The sequence below is a fragment of the Notechis scutatus genome, chromosome 3 (assembly GCF_049901735.1).
Source record: "Notechis scutatus isolate UNSWTSFEM ecotype Mainland chromosome 3, rNotScu1.2, whole genome shotgun sequence".
Taxonomy (NCBI): domain Eukaryota; kingdom Metazoa; phylum Chordata; class Lepidosauria; order Squamata; family Elapidae; genus Notechis; species Notechis scutatus.
Window position 1 is genome coordinate 109,237,152 of NC_142011.1, and position 14,652 is coordinate 109,251,803.

Consider the following 14,652-nt stretch of genomic DNA (forward strand, 5'->3'; position numbering starts at 1 on the left):
TGTTATGATTCTTGATTCTTAACTAATGTATCTTTTATGTATACTGAGAGTATTTACACCAAGACAAATTCCTTGTGTGTCCAATCACACTTAGCCAATACAGTATTCTATTCTAAAATGTGACAGGCATAAAGTGAGGCAACCATGTGATCAACCTGATTTTATGACCTTTTTTACAGCAGTTGTAAGTGACTTAGAAACTACCAGATGAGCTGGCCCAATCCAGCTAGCAGGTTGGTACACAAAACAGTATCAACATATCAATTATTCAGTTTTTCTCCACATAACTAGTGACAGACTATTATAACCAAAACGCAAGGGGGTGGCATTTTTATTCTCAGAAATCACAAATGAGACTTCTTTTTCAAGTGAGAAACACCAACAACCCTCACATAAATTTATGCTGTAAAAATGTGTTTCTACTTCATCCTATGTGGTGACCTTTGTCTTAATGAGATGAGATTAAATAAATTGTAATAACATAATTAGAAGTTCAGTAGAATCTCTGAGCAAATACCGATCACAGAGCAACGACGGTTGTAGAGTTCTCTCCGGGTATTTATTTTATTACCCCCTACTTTTGTTGTTGACTCAGGAACTGTTCTTGCCAGCATGAGAGCTTTCAAAATTCATGCATTTCCATCTCATTATCACTTAGAGCTATAACACAAACCCCAAATAGTAAAACTGGAAAAGAGTATGGAAGCTGCATGCAATTGAAATTTTGCTGGAAAAATTCCTCTGGTATAATTGATCCACAGGTATCAATCACATCCCCAGTTATTGTAAACATTTATATCAGACTATGAAGTGAAGTGTTACCTAATTCCATTCACTGTGTTTATAAATGGAAGGACTCTTTCAAGATCACAGACATGAGTTTATTTCATACTCAGTGATAATGAGGCCTTTAAGATGACATGGATGAAAAATATCATTGTTTACAGACACACTGATGGAAACTCTTAAATCTTGGGAATGGATATGTACAGCAAGTTATGCTTCTGTCTCAGTATAATTCAACCTATAGAGATTCAACCTAGAAATAAGGATAAGTTTTCTGACAGAACAATCAACCAATGGAACAGCTTGCCTTCAGAAGTTGTGGGAGCTTCATCACTGGAGGCTTTCAAGAAGAGATTGGACTGCCATTTCTCAGAAATGGTGAAGGGTCTCCTGCTAGGGCGGGGGGTTGGACTAGATAACCTACAAGGTCCCTTCCAACTCAATCTGTTAATCTATTAATATTTGTTCTTGAATTCAAATCCATACTTTTAATGAAATATTGAATAAAGTGGTGTCTGAAGCCGAAACAACGCAGAGATTTTTTGAGTGCTGTATTCATCAGTCAATATAAAGCTATAGTAATACCTGAGAACTTTTTTGGGGATTGGGGGGGGGGATTTTCTGCTGGATAAACTGTTTTATCCGGTTTTCATTCTTCAGATAATAGAAGGGCATGCCTCAAAATCTCATTCTGATTTAGTCATTCCCCCATTCCTACTATACTTCTGCTGACCTGTCTTCCCAGGTGCCTTGAACATTTATCTGATCAATTTCTTTTTCTTTTACTTGGTTTTATTATTGTCACAGGCCCCACCAATACTTATTAAAGGCAACTTACACATAAAAGTTTAATCAATTCATAATATTTCTAAATTTTCCTGTATTATTATAAATTAAAATACATAGTATTTTTGCACATTTAGGCACAGCTAAATCTTTAGGGTGATTTTGTAATATAACTTATAGGGATCCCCCATTTCTACTTGTTTCTCACCACAGTTGCGATCAGGAGAGATCCTAGCAATAGCACTTAGACGTGTATGCCACTTTATAGTGCTTTACAGCCCTCTCTAAGTGGTTTTACAGAGTCAGCTTATTGCCCCCAACAATCTGGGCCCTCATTTTACCCACCTCGGAAGGATGGAAGGTTGAGTCAACCTTGAGCCCTGATGAGACCCGAACTGCCAAATTGCAGGCAGCGATAGTCAGCAGAAGTGGCCTGCAGTACAGCTCTCTAACCACTTGGTGGATACAGGATCCTATACTGAGGATACACTAAAGAAACGGAAAGATACCTGGCAGAGTGGGAAAAACACATTGCAATGTGTTGTGCTACTTTTGAAAGGCATGGAAATGAGCTTGGGGGAGCTGGTACTAGGTTAATAAAGGTTTCCTGGGTCATGTGGGAGACATTAGGATTGTTCTGCCAGGCCATTCACCAGGAAGGGGTATTAAGTTGACTTGACTTAAGGACAACGTTGTCCTTTAATGTCAGAATGTGCATGTTGCGTTACATAATTATGGCCCTGGTTATGAATATCTTGCCATGAGCCCTGTCAACATCATCCTTTGCAGTCTAAGAGAGGGAAAATGAAGTTAAAACTACAGAGTTAAGTCTATAGAGTGACTACAGTTTCACTCTGGAAAGCAAAATCCTCCAGCTTTAGCTCAGTTGCTGGAAAGCTATTAGCAGGAAAGCTAGTGACAGTGGTTCAAGGTTAGAAAACTCCAGACAAGACCCTCAGGGCACCACAGCATCAAGGCGCCTCCTAGACCTTAACTGTTAATTTGCTGGACACTCTCACAGTCCTGCCCTGCAGTCTCTTTCAGATTGCAGATGAGTGGAACTCATTAGCATTTTAAAATGCTTGCAGAAATCAGAGAGGAAAACAGTATTTGTGGAGGCCGATTACTCAGTGTACTTTCATGTGTGCCAAAGTTTGCTGGCATGAGTTTGAGTTTGATAGGGAACATCTGGGCAACTGCTGTAACATGGAGATTCGGCTTTCGGCTGTGAACAAAAGGAGCTTGTACAGAGAATGTACAGTTGGGAAAATGCATCTGAAAAAGGAAAAGAAGTAGGTGCCCGATGCCAGGCCTCTGTTTTTCTTCTCAAAAGAAGACCACAAAATTAAGAACTCCTAACTATATATATAAATGTCCTTGATTTCTTTGGTTCTGTTGTTGCTTGTTTTCTCATGTTAGTTTAATGCCAGAACTTTTAAAGATGATTTAGAAAGACTGTGCAAAAGGGAGACAAAGTGGGATTGGAAAGAAAACTTTAAAGAGATAGCTTCTCAACCAATTTTTCAAGAAAAATGGCAAGACAGGACTTTTAATTAAAAGAAAAAGCCCTCAAGCTGGTAATTTAGCAACACATTTAAAAAACAACAACCTTCAAATGATGAATTATGATTGATCATTTGAATCATTATTTCCATCAAGTATAAATGATCTTTCATCAGAACAATTCCCAACCCTAAAATACAGATAAAATAAAGCTGTAATAGTAGTAGTAGTAATACAACAACAACAACAACAACAACAATAATAATAATAATAATAATAATAATAATAATAATAATAATAATAATAATAATAATAATAATAATAATAATAATAATAATAATAATAATAATAATAATAATAATAATAATAATAATAATAATAATAATAATAATAAATTAGAATCAGAACAAATTGAATGTAGTCAACAAACTGAGGGTATTTATTTACTCATGGCATTTGTAACTTCTTGAAACTTCACATTTAAAGCAAAAGATGAGAGCTTAGCAATTAGAAATAATTCCAACACAATAACTGATAGGCACAAATCTGGATGGTTCTTCAAAGGATCCCCCAAAGCAAGAATGTAACCAGTTGGGACAAGATCTAATGAGTTGGGTTTTTTTTCGAGGAAAAATTCAGGAGCGAGATAGATGGCAAATTGCAGTTCTAATTTTTACAAAGTGACCAAGAATTTATTCTAACATTTTTTAACCTCATAAGCATCCCTTATTTTGTTCTTTGTTTGACAGAAAACTGAACCTTTAACTGTAATCCAGAAATGAACATTAACCTACAATAGGATGCATCAGAATATGTAGTACATATTCTTAATTTTGTAACCAGAGGTTTAAATTTTGTGCTCAAATGCAGTTGCTTGAACTCTATATTTAGGAGAAATTTTACATTTTATTTATCTAAAAACTTATCTAGTCTGAATGAAAGCAGTGTAATCTGGAAATGTTACCTTGGGAGACTGCATTATATAACAAATAAGAAACACCCAAAACTGTAGCAGAAAAAAAGTTGAGGTTTCCCTTCGTTTTTCTTAATATTCTGTTTTAAAATTTAAAATTACAGTTAACAGTAACAGAAGTTTAAATAAAATGTATAAGAATGATATCAATAACTGTCAAAGAAGCAATAAAAAGTAAGCAGGCTTCCTTTAAAAAGTAGATGTTTACCCACATTTTTAAAGAAAAGATCACACACTATTGCAAAAGAAATGGAAATTGATAATAGTGAAAATGGGAGAAAGATCTTGGAATACTAAAATACTAATTTCCCCATTACTTATATATATGTGTATTTAATAAAAAAAACAATGGGGAGAAAACAATAAGAAGTAAACTATCTACATTAACTGTGGCAGCAAATACACAGAGACACTTACTGTTTATATGTACAGTATATACTCTGTGTGTGTGTGTCATATAGATGGATGGATGGATGGATGGATAGAGTGTGTGTGTGTATGTATACATATATATATATACATACATATATATGTGTGTGTGTATGTATACATACATACATACATACATACATGCACGCACACACACACACACACACACACACACACACATATATATATAGAGAGAGAGAGAGGATTTTTCATAATATAGTCCTAAGAACATTTTTAAATGAAGCTGCAAATTAGTTTCGAAATTACTGGGGTGTTCAACAACATAGAAATGAAAAGGATAAAGGATAAATTATAGAAAGCACAAATAATGGAAGTTACTATTCACTGGTCTTTGTTAGAACTACACCACAACTGAAACTTTAAGAAAGAGCAATTGAAGAGTTATCAGAAACAACAAGATGAAGTTTCAGCATTTTATGACAAATAGAAAACTGACATTTTTAACAAAAACATGCAAAATGTGGTCCCGTATAATTTCTTCCCCAACTAGGCAATTGGAATGAAGCCTATTACGTAAGTGATGGGGAAAGCAATTATCAGTACTAATCTTGAGAAAGACATCTAGGAAAACAAAAGCAAGAAGAGTTAATTCAAGATCTGCTCCAGGCAAATTAGTGCATAGCATTATGGAATTTTTTAAAATTAACTTTATTTCAGTCATTAATCAGCAGAAAGAAAGAGAGTGAAAATAATTTTTGAATATCCAGGACATTCAATAATTAATGAGGAGCAATACATTAAAATGTGTAAAAAAAACATTATTTTTAGTAGTTAAAACAAAAATTAAACTAAAATCTAGAATTTAAAACCATCTTTTAATGGGATCTGCATAATTCATAAAATCTGACTTTTGGGGGAGTATTTGGGCCATTTATTCCACATTTATTTTTTGGCAGCAGCAGCCAAAAAAGCTAATGCAATCCTAAATTGTATCAACAGAGGGATACAATCAAGATCAAGGGAAGTACTAATACCACTCTATAAAGCGTTAGTAAGACCACACCTAGAGTACTGCGTGCAGTTTTGTTCACCACATTATAAAAAAGATGTTGAGACTCTAGAAAAAGTACAGAGAAGAGCAACCAGGATGATTAGGGGCAGTGGTGGAATTCAATTTTTTTTACTACTGGTTCTGTGGGCGTGGCTTATTTGGTGGGTGTGGCTTGTGGTCATGTGACTGGTGGGCGTGCTTGGTGGTCATGTGACTGGGTGGGCATGGCTTGGTGGTCATGTGACTGGGTGGGCATGGCCAACTCAATGTCACTCACATCAAGGGGTGCCTCATCTGGCCCCTTCCCTCCCAGCCATTCCTTGTCACCCAGCCTCAACTTATCTATAGTTCTGTAAAAATGTTCTTCACCTTTTTTGACTTTATTATCTGCATACTATAGATGTACTTTCATGGACCACTGAAAGGAGGAAATGGCTCACATGTTTTACTCAAGAGTGTGATAGGCAACAGGCTTTTAAGGGACTACCACAAAGAAAGGGGACAATGTATTTTCCAAAGAAGCAGAATGCAAACAAGAAGCAATGGATGGAAACTGAACAGAGAGAAGCAACCTAAAACTAAGGAGAAACTTCCAGACAGTGAGAACAATTAACCAGTGGAACTGCCTGTCTCCAGAAGTTCTGGGTGCTCAATCACTGGAAGTTTTTAAGAAAAGACTGGACAGCCATTTCTCTGAAATGGTATAGGGTTCACCCCAAGGTCCCTTCTAAGCATTATTCCGACACCTTTCCCAGGATTTCTACTCAGAGTTTGGCATCTTCAGTTTTCTTGCCTGAACTAGGGGTTGGACTAGAAGACCTCCAAGGTCCCTTTCAACTCTTCTTAAACATATGTGTATTTTATGTTCTGGACTATTGACATTGAATACATGTAAACCCTGAAAAATATGTGGTAGCCCTGGGCAAAAGAAAGGCAGAAAAATCACTCTAGGTGTAGGGACAGTGTAAAATATTAACACATGATAAATAATGGAACAATTAAAAATAATAGCACAGAGTTTTATCTCTCTCTCTTCCTATTTTTTTTCTTTCTTTCTCTACTGTCCTCTTTCCCCATGGAGAAAGAGGGCGTGGGGAACAGAAAGCTAGGAGAGCGATCGCAAGTGAGTGACCCGGCGACCGGGTTGGGGGTGTGGCCAGCCAGGGATTGCCACTGGTTCGATGACCCATGCCAAATAACCACTACCAGTTCGCCCGAATAGGTGCGAACTGGTTGAATAGCACCTCTGATTAGGGGACTGGAGGCTAAAACATACAACGAACAGTTGCAGGAACTGGGCTTGGCTAGTCTAGTAAAGAGAAGGACCAGGGGAGACATGATAGCAGTCTTCCAATATTTGAGGGGCTGCCACAGAGAGGAGGGGGTCAAGCTATTTTCTAAAGCGCCTGTAGGCCAGACAAGGAATAATGGATGGAAACTGAACAAGGAGAGATTTAACCTGGAAATAAGGAGAAACTTTCTGACAGTCAGAACAATCAACCAATGGAACAGCTTGCCTTCGGAAGTTGTGGGAGCATCATCACTGGAGGCTTTCAAGAAGAGATTGGACTGCCATTTGTCAGAAATGGTGTAGGGTCTCCCACTTGAGCAGGGGGGTTTGGACTAGATGACCTACAAGGTCCCTTCCAACTCTTATTATCTGTTTCTTATTTTTAATCAATATTTGCTCTTTATAGAAACAACTGTAGAAAAATTTTGACTTTGCTATCAGCTTGCCCAATGGAACAGAAGTGCATTCTGTCAGAGAATGAATTTAGGATACATAAGCCATAATATTTTGTTTGGTCAAACAGCTATCGTTTGTCTAAACAGAGCAGGATTGTTTCAGTAAGCCCTTAACCTTGTACACACAAAGCTAGAGTCTTGTCAGAACTCACTCAAGCTGGCTTGCCCAGAGCAGATGTGTTTTGTGACAGAAATCCAGTTTTATGTGCACAAGCCATCAAGTCAGAGCCCTGCCAACTCTCTCTTCCTCCCTCCCTCCCCCCTCTCCTCCTTCTGCCCCCCACCCCAAACAAGCTGCTTTTCCTGCCAGAATCAGAACAAATTCTGACATCGATTCTGCTTTGCCTTTTTCAAGCCCTTCTCAAAGCTTCTTGGCCATGAGCAACAATTTGAGAGACCTGACCCAAATGGAAGGGAAGGGAATGGCTGACTTATAACTCAGTCATTTGAGAACGATGTAGCTTCAAACACATGAATGATGTATTGCAACACTGTAAGCTGTTGACTTTGAATCACATCCAAAAGCTTCCATCAGGTAGCATTAGCTATGGATGGTAATTCAAGGCCTGAATTTAACTACTGTCTTAGCATTTCATGTGGTCTACATCAATTGGCCCCCAAATTAAAATGGATTGCAAATCATTACTCTTGCTGCAGAGCCAGGATGCAAAATGTGTGGCTCAAAGAATTCATGCATTTCTCCAGTGTCTTGTAGTATCTCCTTTAACTTCTTGAGAAATGGCAGCTAACCCTTTTGCATTATGGGATTTGTGTGAAGACTTTAGGGGCCGAATGGATATCTCAAACAGTTTCAGAGGTTTAATGTACCCATGTCACCCTTTAACTAATTCCTAACTGGCCCCGCTAGCTTCTGAGTGCAGCCCTTGATGTATCCTGCAAAACCATGTGTGGTCCTTAAGTAGGATCCTAGGGCTGGAAGGGACTTTGGAGGGCTTCTATTCCAACCCCCTGCCTAAGGCAGGAGTCCTTAAAGGCCTGGACAAGTAGTTGTCCAATCTTTTCTTGAAAAACTCGAGCAATGGAGCACCCACAATTCTGGGAGGCAAGCTGTTCCATTGATTAATCATCTTAGTGTCAGGAAATTCCTCCTTATTTCCAAAATGCTGCTGTGAATCCACAAATGTACATGTATGTGAAGAAAAACATGGGGGTGAAGCTTTTTCTATATTTGTTCCTTTGAATCAGGGACTTTCTCTCTCTCGCACCACAGTCTTATAGTCAGATACCATTTATGTTTACCCCTATATTTTGCAATACAAAATTTCATTACATGTGTACTTTAGTTTAAGCCAGCCAGTTGAAATACTTGAATCTGAGGATAAGAGATTAATCTGTGTAGAACAATATTGTCCAAAGATGTGAAAACTGTTATCAGAATATTTTAAGATGATAAAATACAAACTAAATGATAAAAATAGTTGATCTGGAATAATAGTGATTAAGGCATCAGACTAGAAACTGGGAGACTGTGAATTCTAGTCCCATATGAGACTTAAAGCCTGCTGGGTGATCTTGGGCCAGTCATACTGTCTCAACCCTAAGAAGGGTCAAAGGGAAACTACTTCCAAAATCTTCCCAAAAGAACTACAGGGATTTGTCCAGTCACTAGGACTCAAAAATTAATTCATAGGTGCACACACACAAAGGATAATTTAGACCTAGGAAAAAAGGGAGCGTGAAAAATTCTAAATAATCTTATCTTGATTCTATGTGGTATAAGAAGGGGCAGACGGAAAATCTGGCAGGTTTTCAAAATTTTGTTACTATGTCCTATGACAGTAAAGAAAGATTCCTGTAAACCTTGCAATGTCTCTTTCTGATTTGACCTACCTTGAAATATTGAAACTTTGAGTTGGAAGGGATCTAAAGATAATACAGGCAAAGTTTCTTAATGCAAGAAATCCATTGCAACAACCTTTTTGAAAGATAAGCACTCAACAGCACGTCAAAACTTTGATGGTAGTTTTTAACTAGACTTTTAAGCAGCCTGCTCCAGCTTTATATCTTTGGATAGATGGAGTTGAAATTCAGTTTTTTTGCTAAATTTAATTGAATCTTTGAAATTTAAATTTTTACCACAGGGTGAAAAAACTCCAGTGAAATGAGAGATGAGAGAATATAAGAGATGGACTTTACAGGAAATCCTATTCATTGTACTGAAGCTTGCTGAAAGAAAAAGTGGATAATGGCCAAACTTCAAAATTTGATGATAAGCTAACTACATTAGCCACAAAGTTCAAGGTTGTAGTTTCCTAGCTTGCTTGGTCATGTAATAAAAATTCTGAGTGACTAGACAAATATCTAACTGTGAGCCTGAGAATATCACAAACATTAACTTGCACATTTCTAACACAGTACTACTGAGATCTGAACTGGACTCAGTTTGGAAAATTTCCCATGCCTGCTGTGAGTTATGTGTGACCTCCAGCCAGTCATACTAAAATGAGAAGAATAAAAGGTTTACCTAAACTCAGTGCAGACAATTATCATAATGTGCAAGACAAGTGATAAATAGATCTAGCCCTAGGAGTAGGGTCCCTAAAGACTACAGTTGGGTCATATTTCAGACTAGCAAAGACAGGAAATTTTACTTCTATATTCTGAATGCTTGTGATATTGTTATGCAGAAGAATTTCTTTTGTTTCTTTAATTTCTCATAACTCAAAAGGAACTGAAGGGATCAAACTTTTTTTCCTTAATAAACACTGAGTGGAGACCACGCCGGAAGACTGAAGTTTTCAAGATGTGCTTATGAAAGTAGCCATTATAGTAGAAATAGTTTTATAAAATTCATTATAACAACAAACAGCATGCTTGTTATAACATACAGCAGAATTAGGTTGATGTTGCTATGAAATATTATGTTATGTTATAAGGAAATTGCGATTAAATATTTTTAAAAGTGTTTCACCATTTCCAAAGGAGTTTTCCAGAAGTTCTAGGAAAATATAAGCAGCAGCAGAAGAAGAAGAATTTATGGTGTAGTTTATTGGCATTATTCAATTCACTTCTTGAAAATGAACGGAGGAACTTAATGTGATCATGATGCAAGCAATGGTGATATTTTATTTGGGTCTAATCCAACAATACTGGATTTGAAGTTCGTACTTCAGAGATGGAAGAATATGGAATCGGTGTATATTATTCAGAAAAAAAGATGAAAGCGTGAACAGGTTTTTTCTTCTCTAACAACTCTTTCCAAATAAGTCTGCATTTGTTAGTAATCACAGCAGACATTTTTCTTCTGTAAATATATATGATAGTCCCTATGTTTCATATAATAGCATGTGCCTTAAAGTAAAAAAGCTGCTGGAAATTTTATGTGTGCAATTCTACAGGCATACATGGAAATCAGTTATTTTGGTGCCAGCACTGGCTGTTGAAAAATCTTGGCTATCCCAGTGGAAACCAAAACAAATTCCTAGCAATCATGGCTGAAGAAAAAGACCGTGTTTATATATCCCTCCAAACTTCACTAGAACTTTATTTCCAGCAAAGGAAAAGGGTTCCACAAGTTCTTGCAAACATGGAAGCTTTTCTCCTACGTTGGTGGGCCGTCATTTCAGTTCTGTTTTTATATTTTAAAAATTAAAGTAAACCAAGCCTCTGTAGTAAGCAAAACCAAGCAGATTGTGAGTTTATGCATGTCCTGAATGGCCCAAAGAGGTGAGAATGACGCAGTATGGTGATGTGACATTATTACTAGTGGTACAAAAGATGACTGCCCCGGCCCCCGCCCCATCCATCCCTTATCAAACATAGTCTAAATCTCATTTAGCATCATACTAAGGAATCATAATCTAGGGGAAAATACAGTCAAGTGCTATGATTGTGGCAAAATTATATTCCATATCAATTATCCATTGCAGTTGGCTGCAAAATTCACAGAACTACATTCACTTCTTTATTCTTCTGGTTGTATAACTTCTTGAATTATATATTTCCATACTTTAAAAATTTGTATCTTTTAATTGTGATGCAGTCTTTCCATTTCCTTTTCCTGCACCTATATATATTTGCTTCCTCAGTGCCAATTGTTCAACAATTGTTAACAGGAACAAAAGTTCCTGTTAAGGAACTTTCTCTCTCTCTAAAGAGATTTTGTTTTCTTAGCACAATTACTGCCACGTGGCTTGCCTTTCTGCAGAGATCCAATCTGGAATGAGAGATTAAAAAAACCTGATAAGATCTAGCTGTGCTATGAAATAAAGAGCAGACTTTCTTGGCTTACAGAGTAATCACATCTGGGTGGCTGAGAGACAGTAGAGAAGGAGGAGGTTCTATAAAGTAATTCATTTTTTTTTAGTAAGCGTATTCATTGCTTGGATCTGTCTTTGAAAATATTTGCAGCCCTTCATTAAAGTCTACATTCTTAAAAGGCAGTCTCTGGAAGGATAGTCTCACAGACAGGGGAAATACTGTGGTAAGCAGTGTTACCTGTGTTATTTTCATCTGAAGCATGGGGTACAAATTAGAAAAAAAGAAGCTGTCCTGTTTACTTTGGACCTTTGGGCTTTCTTTTACTGTAAATTTCTTTTACTGTCTGAAGAGGAAGGGCCAAGAGAAGGAGGGATATGTGCTAAGGATCAGAGAGGAAACAAAATTGTATGGAATTTTTGTTTTGTGAACATGAACTTTTTCCTAGACATCTTTTAGTTTCTAAACAATTACTATATAACTACTATATTTCCCCAATTTCTTCAGAACAGGTATGCTTACATTTTTTAAAATTAAATCTACAATTCTTTGAACTTGAGGGCAATCATCAGGATTGCCTTAGAATCAAGATTCTATATTTTACCAAAGGGGCACAAGATATCTGTCATTCTAAACTGTGGTCTTATGTTCCCTTCCAATATAAAGAGGTTGGTGTGTAGTTGAAATGAGATACTTTTGGATTGATTACCATTAGTACTACAATGATAAGATCTGAAAAACAAATTTTTCACTAGTTTGCATGTATCAACAAACTTCCTAGTGCCATTATACAAACTTGTACAATGATACAATTAAGAAGGAGAGGAGGAGGAAATGAAAATAGCTGAAATATCATAAAATTGCTTGTCAGATTTAATTAACTCAAGCCTTGAGATCAAATGAGGCTTTGCAAATCCTGCTTAATATTTCACAAGATTTTCAAGAATTTGGCCATTTTTAAGAACATTATACTATATGTACATGTGTGTGTGTATTATTGTCATATGTCACACACATGTACACGTGTATATGTATATATATACACACACAGAGGGAGAGATATCTGTAATATTAGATATCTGTAATATGGTGAGAGATATCCATGGGTACCCCGTTGCCAACCTACAGGATATGGTTCATTTCAACTAAAGACTCAGAGAAATTATGCAGGGTGTGATGCAGAGAACGCCAAAAGACTAAGAGATCAAACATCTATTGAGGGCAAGAGCTCAGCCACTTTACAGTATTTTTACATGATTCCATCTGTCAACTGACAGCCTGTTAGCTGGTACAGGAAAATGTGATTATATCATATATCACTGAGTTTCAAGGCCCTGGTACCTCTTTCTTCAGCAAAATACTTTAAATTCTTTGGTGGGAAAAAAGTCATTGGTTATTTTATTTGTTACATTTATTTGTTCTGCCCTTTCTCCAGGAGATCAGGATGACCTATTTACTCCTCCCTGCTCCACTTTTTTTTGCCATAACTATCTATGAGGTAGGTGGGTCAGAGAGCAAATGGTTGGTTCAAAACTAACTCAATGGGTTTCTGTGGTTGAGGGTACATTGAACTTAGATCTATCCAGGTAATTCCAAAATTTAGCCGCTATATCATATTGGCTTTCAAACAACAGTTGATATACAGTATGTTCTACTACCCTCAGCAGGTGGCAGCACCTACTCAACTCTGAGCTCAAACATTAAGCAGGATCACTGCTGGTTAATAGTGGGATGTAGCAGGTCAAGAAGAAAAAAATCTTGGAATTCCAAGGCTGTGGGCTAGACTGGGAGTCTGAAAAACCACTCTGGAAGAAAGTACTTCCAGGCAAACCACATCTATGCTACTACCAAATAAATTATATGAATATGGTCAATGGGAATCAAACTCACCTCAAGAAAATCTGTACTTTTAGACAGGTTGACCAAAACAGATGATTGGACAAGATCTGCAAGATTGTCTTCCATTCCATAATTTCTATGATATTCTATGATAAAACTGTTGGATTCAAATTTTTTTTTTTTTTACCAGCACCTGATTTCTCCAGTGTCTGTCTCCTTCAAAATTCCAACTCATGGAACGTTTGAAAGGAATAAATCCTCCAAGTCAACTCAGAACTTTGTGAAAAAAGAAAAAGAAAAAGCTATTGTGATAATTTTGCTGATTAGACACAGGTAGCAGTCTTTGCTAGGCAAAGGCTGTATCCTATAAAGTTGAAAATGCTTTGTTGTAAATCTTGGTATATTAATAGTTAAATGTGCCTCCCCCTCAATCTGGGATATATTCCCTTTCTAATGGATATAGCTGTGGGAATTTCAAAATTGCTACATTACAGCTATTTAACTTTAATTTTACAAGTACCAAAAATAGACAACTGAAAAAAAATAAGCTTGCTGTTTTCAATTAAGAAGAGATTTTTTTATTCCCTTTCCACTGCCATTCTTGTTTGGAAAAATAACAAATGGTAAGATGGAGAATAATCAACTAGGAAAAAAAACCCAGCATGCAGCTTTCAGGGCAACAATATTCTATCCCATTTAAATATGTATGAGATGGACTGAGAGAATCTTTTCTGTATATAAGGATAGTAAGGATAGAACACTTTATATCCCTTTTCTAACTGGGCCATAAGATAAATCTATATTTTTCTTCTTTATAAAAAAATACTTGTATGCACATTGCACATACTTGGGTTTACTTCTATTCTTCTTGTCTGTTGAACCTGTGTGATGAGTATGTGAATTAGGAGACACAGTTGCATATACTACCTTCTGGGAGGGAGGGGATTTAGAACAGAACAGTTGCCAATGTTCCAAGTCAGGGATGCATTTGAGATTTTTTTAAAAAGTCTTTTTGGATTACACAGATAGAAATAAACAATTTATAAGAAACCTGTTAATAATGAGCAATATTGAATATTTGGGGCAACTATAGAAAAATAGTAAGTCATAATTTCCCCCTTCGTTTCACTATTTGATATCTATTTTTATGAGGAGGAGAATACCCCAAATTCAGGAGAAAGGCAATAATTCATTCAGATTGCAGGTCTTAATTATTCACAAACAGAAGATAAAGTCTTCTGATATTCTAACTGCACAATAGTCTAGTCTACCTGACTGGTTTCATTCATTTCAAATAAATAGTACAGCACAAAAACAACTGTAGAAACATTTATAGATTTGACAGCATTAGAACATCTTA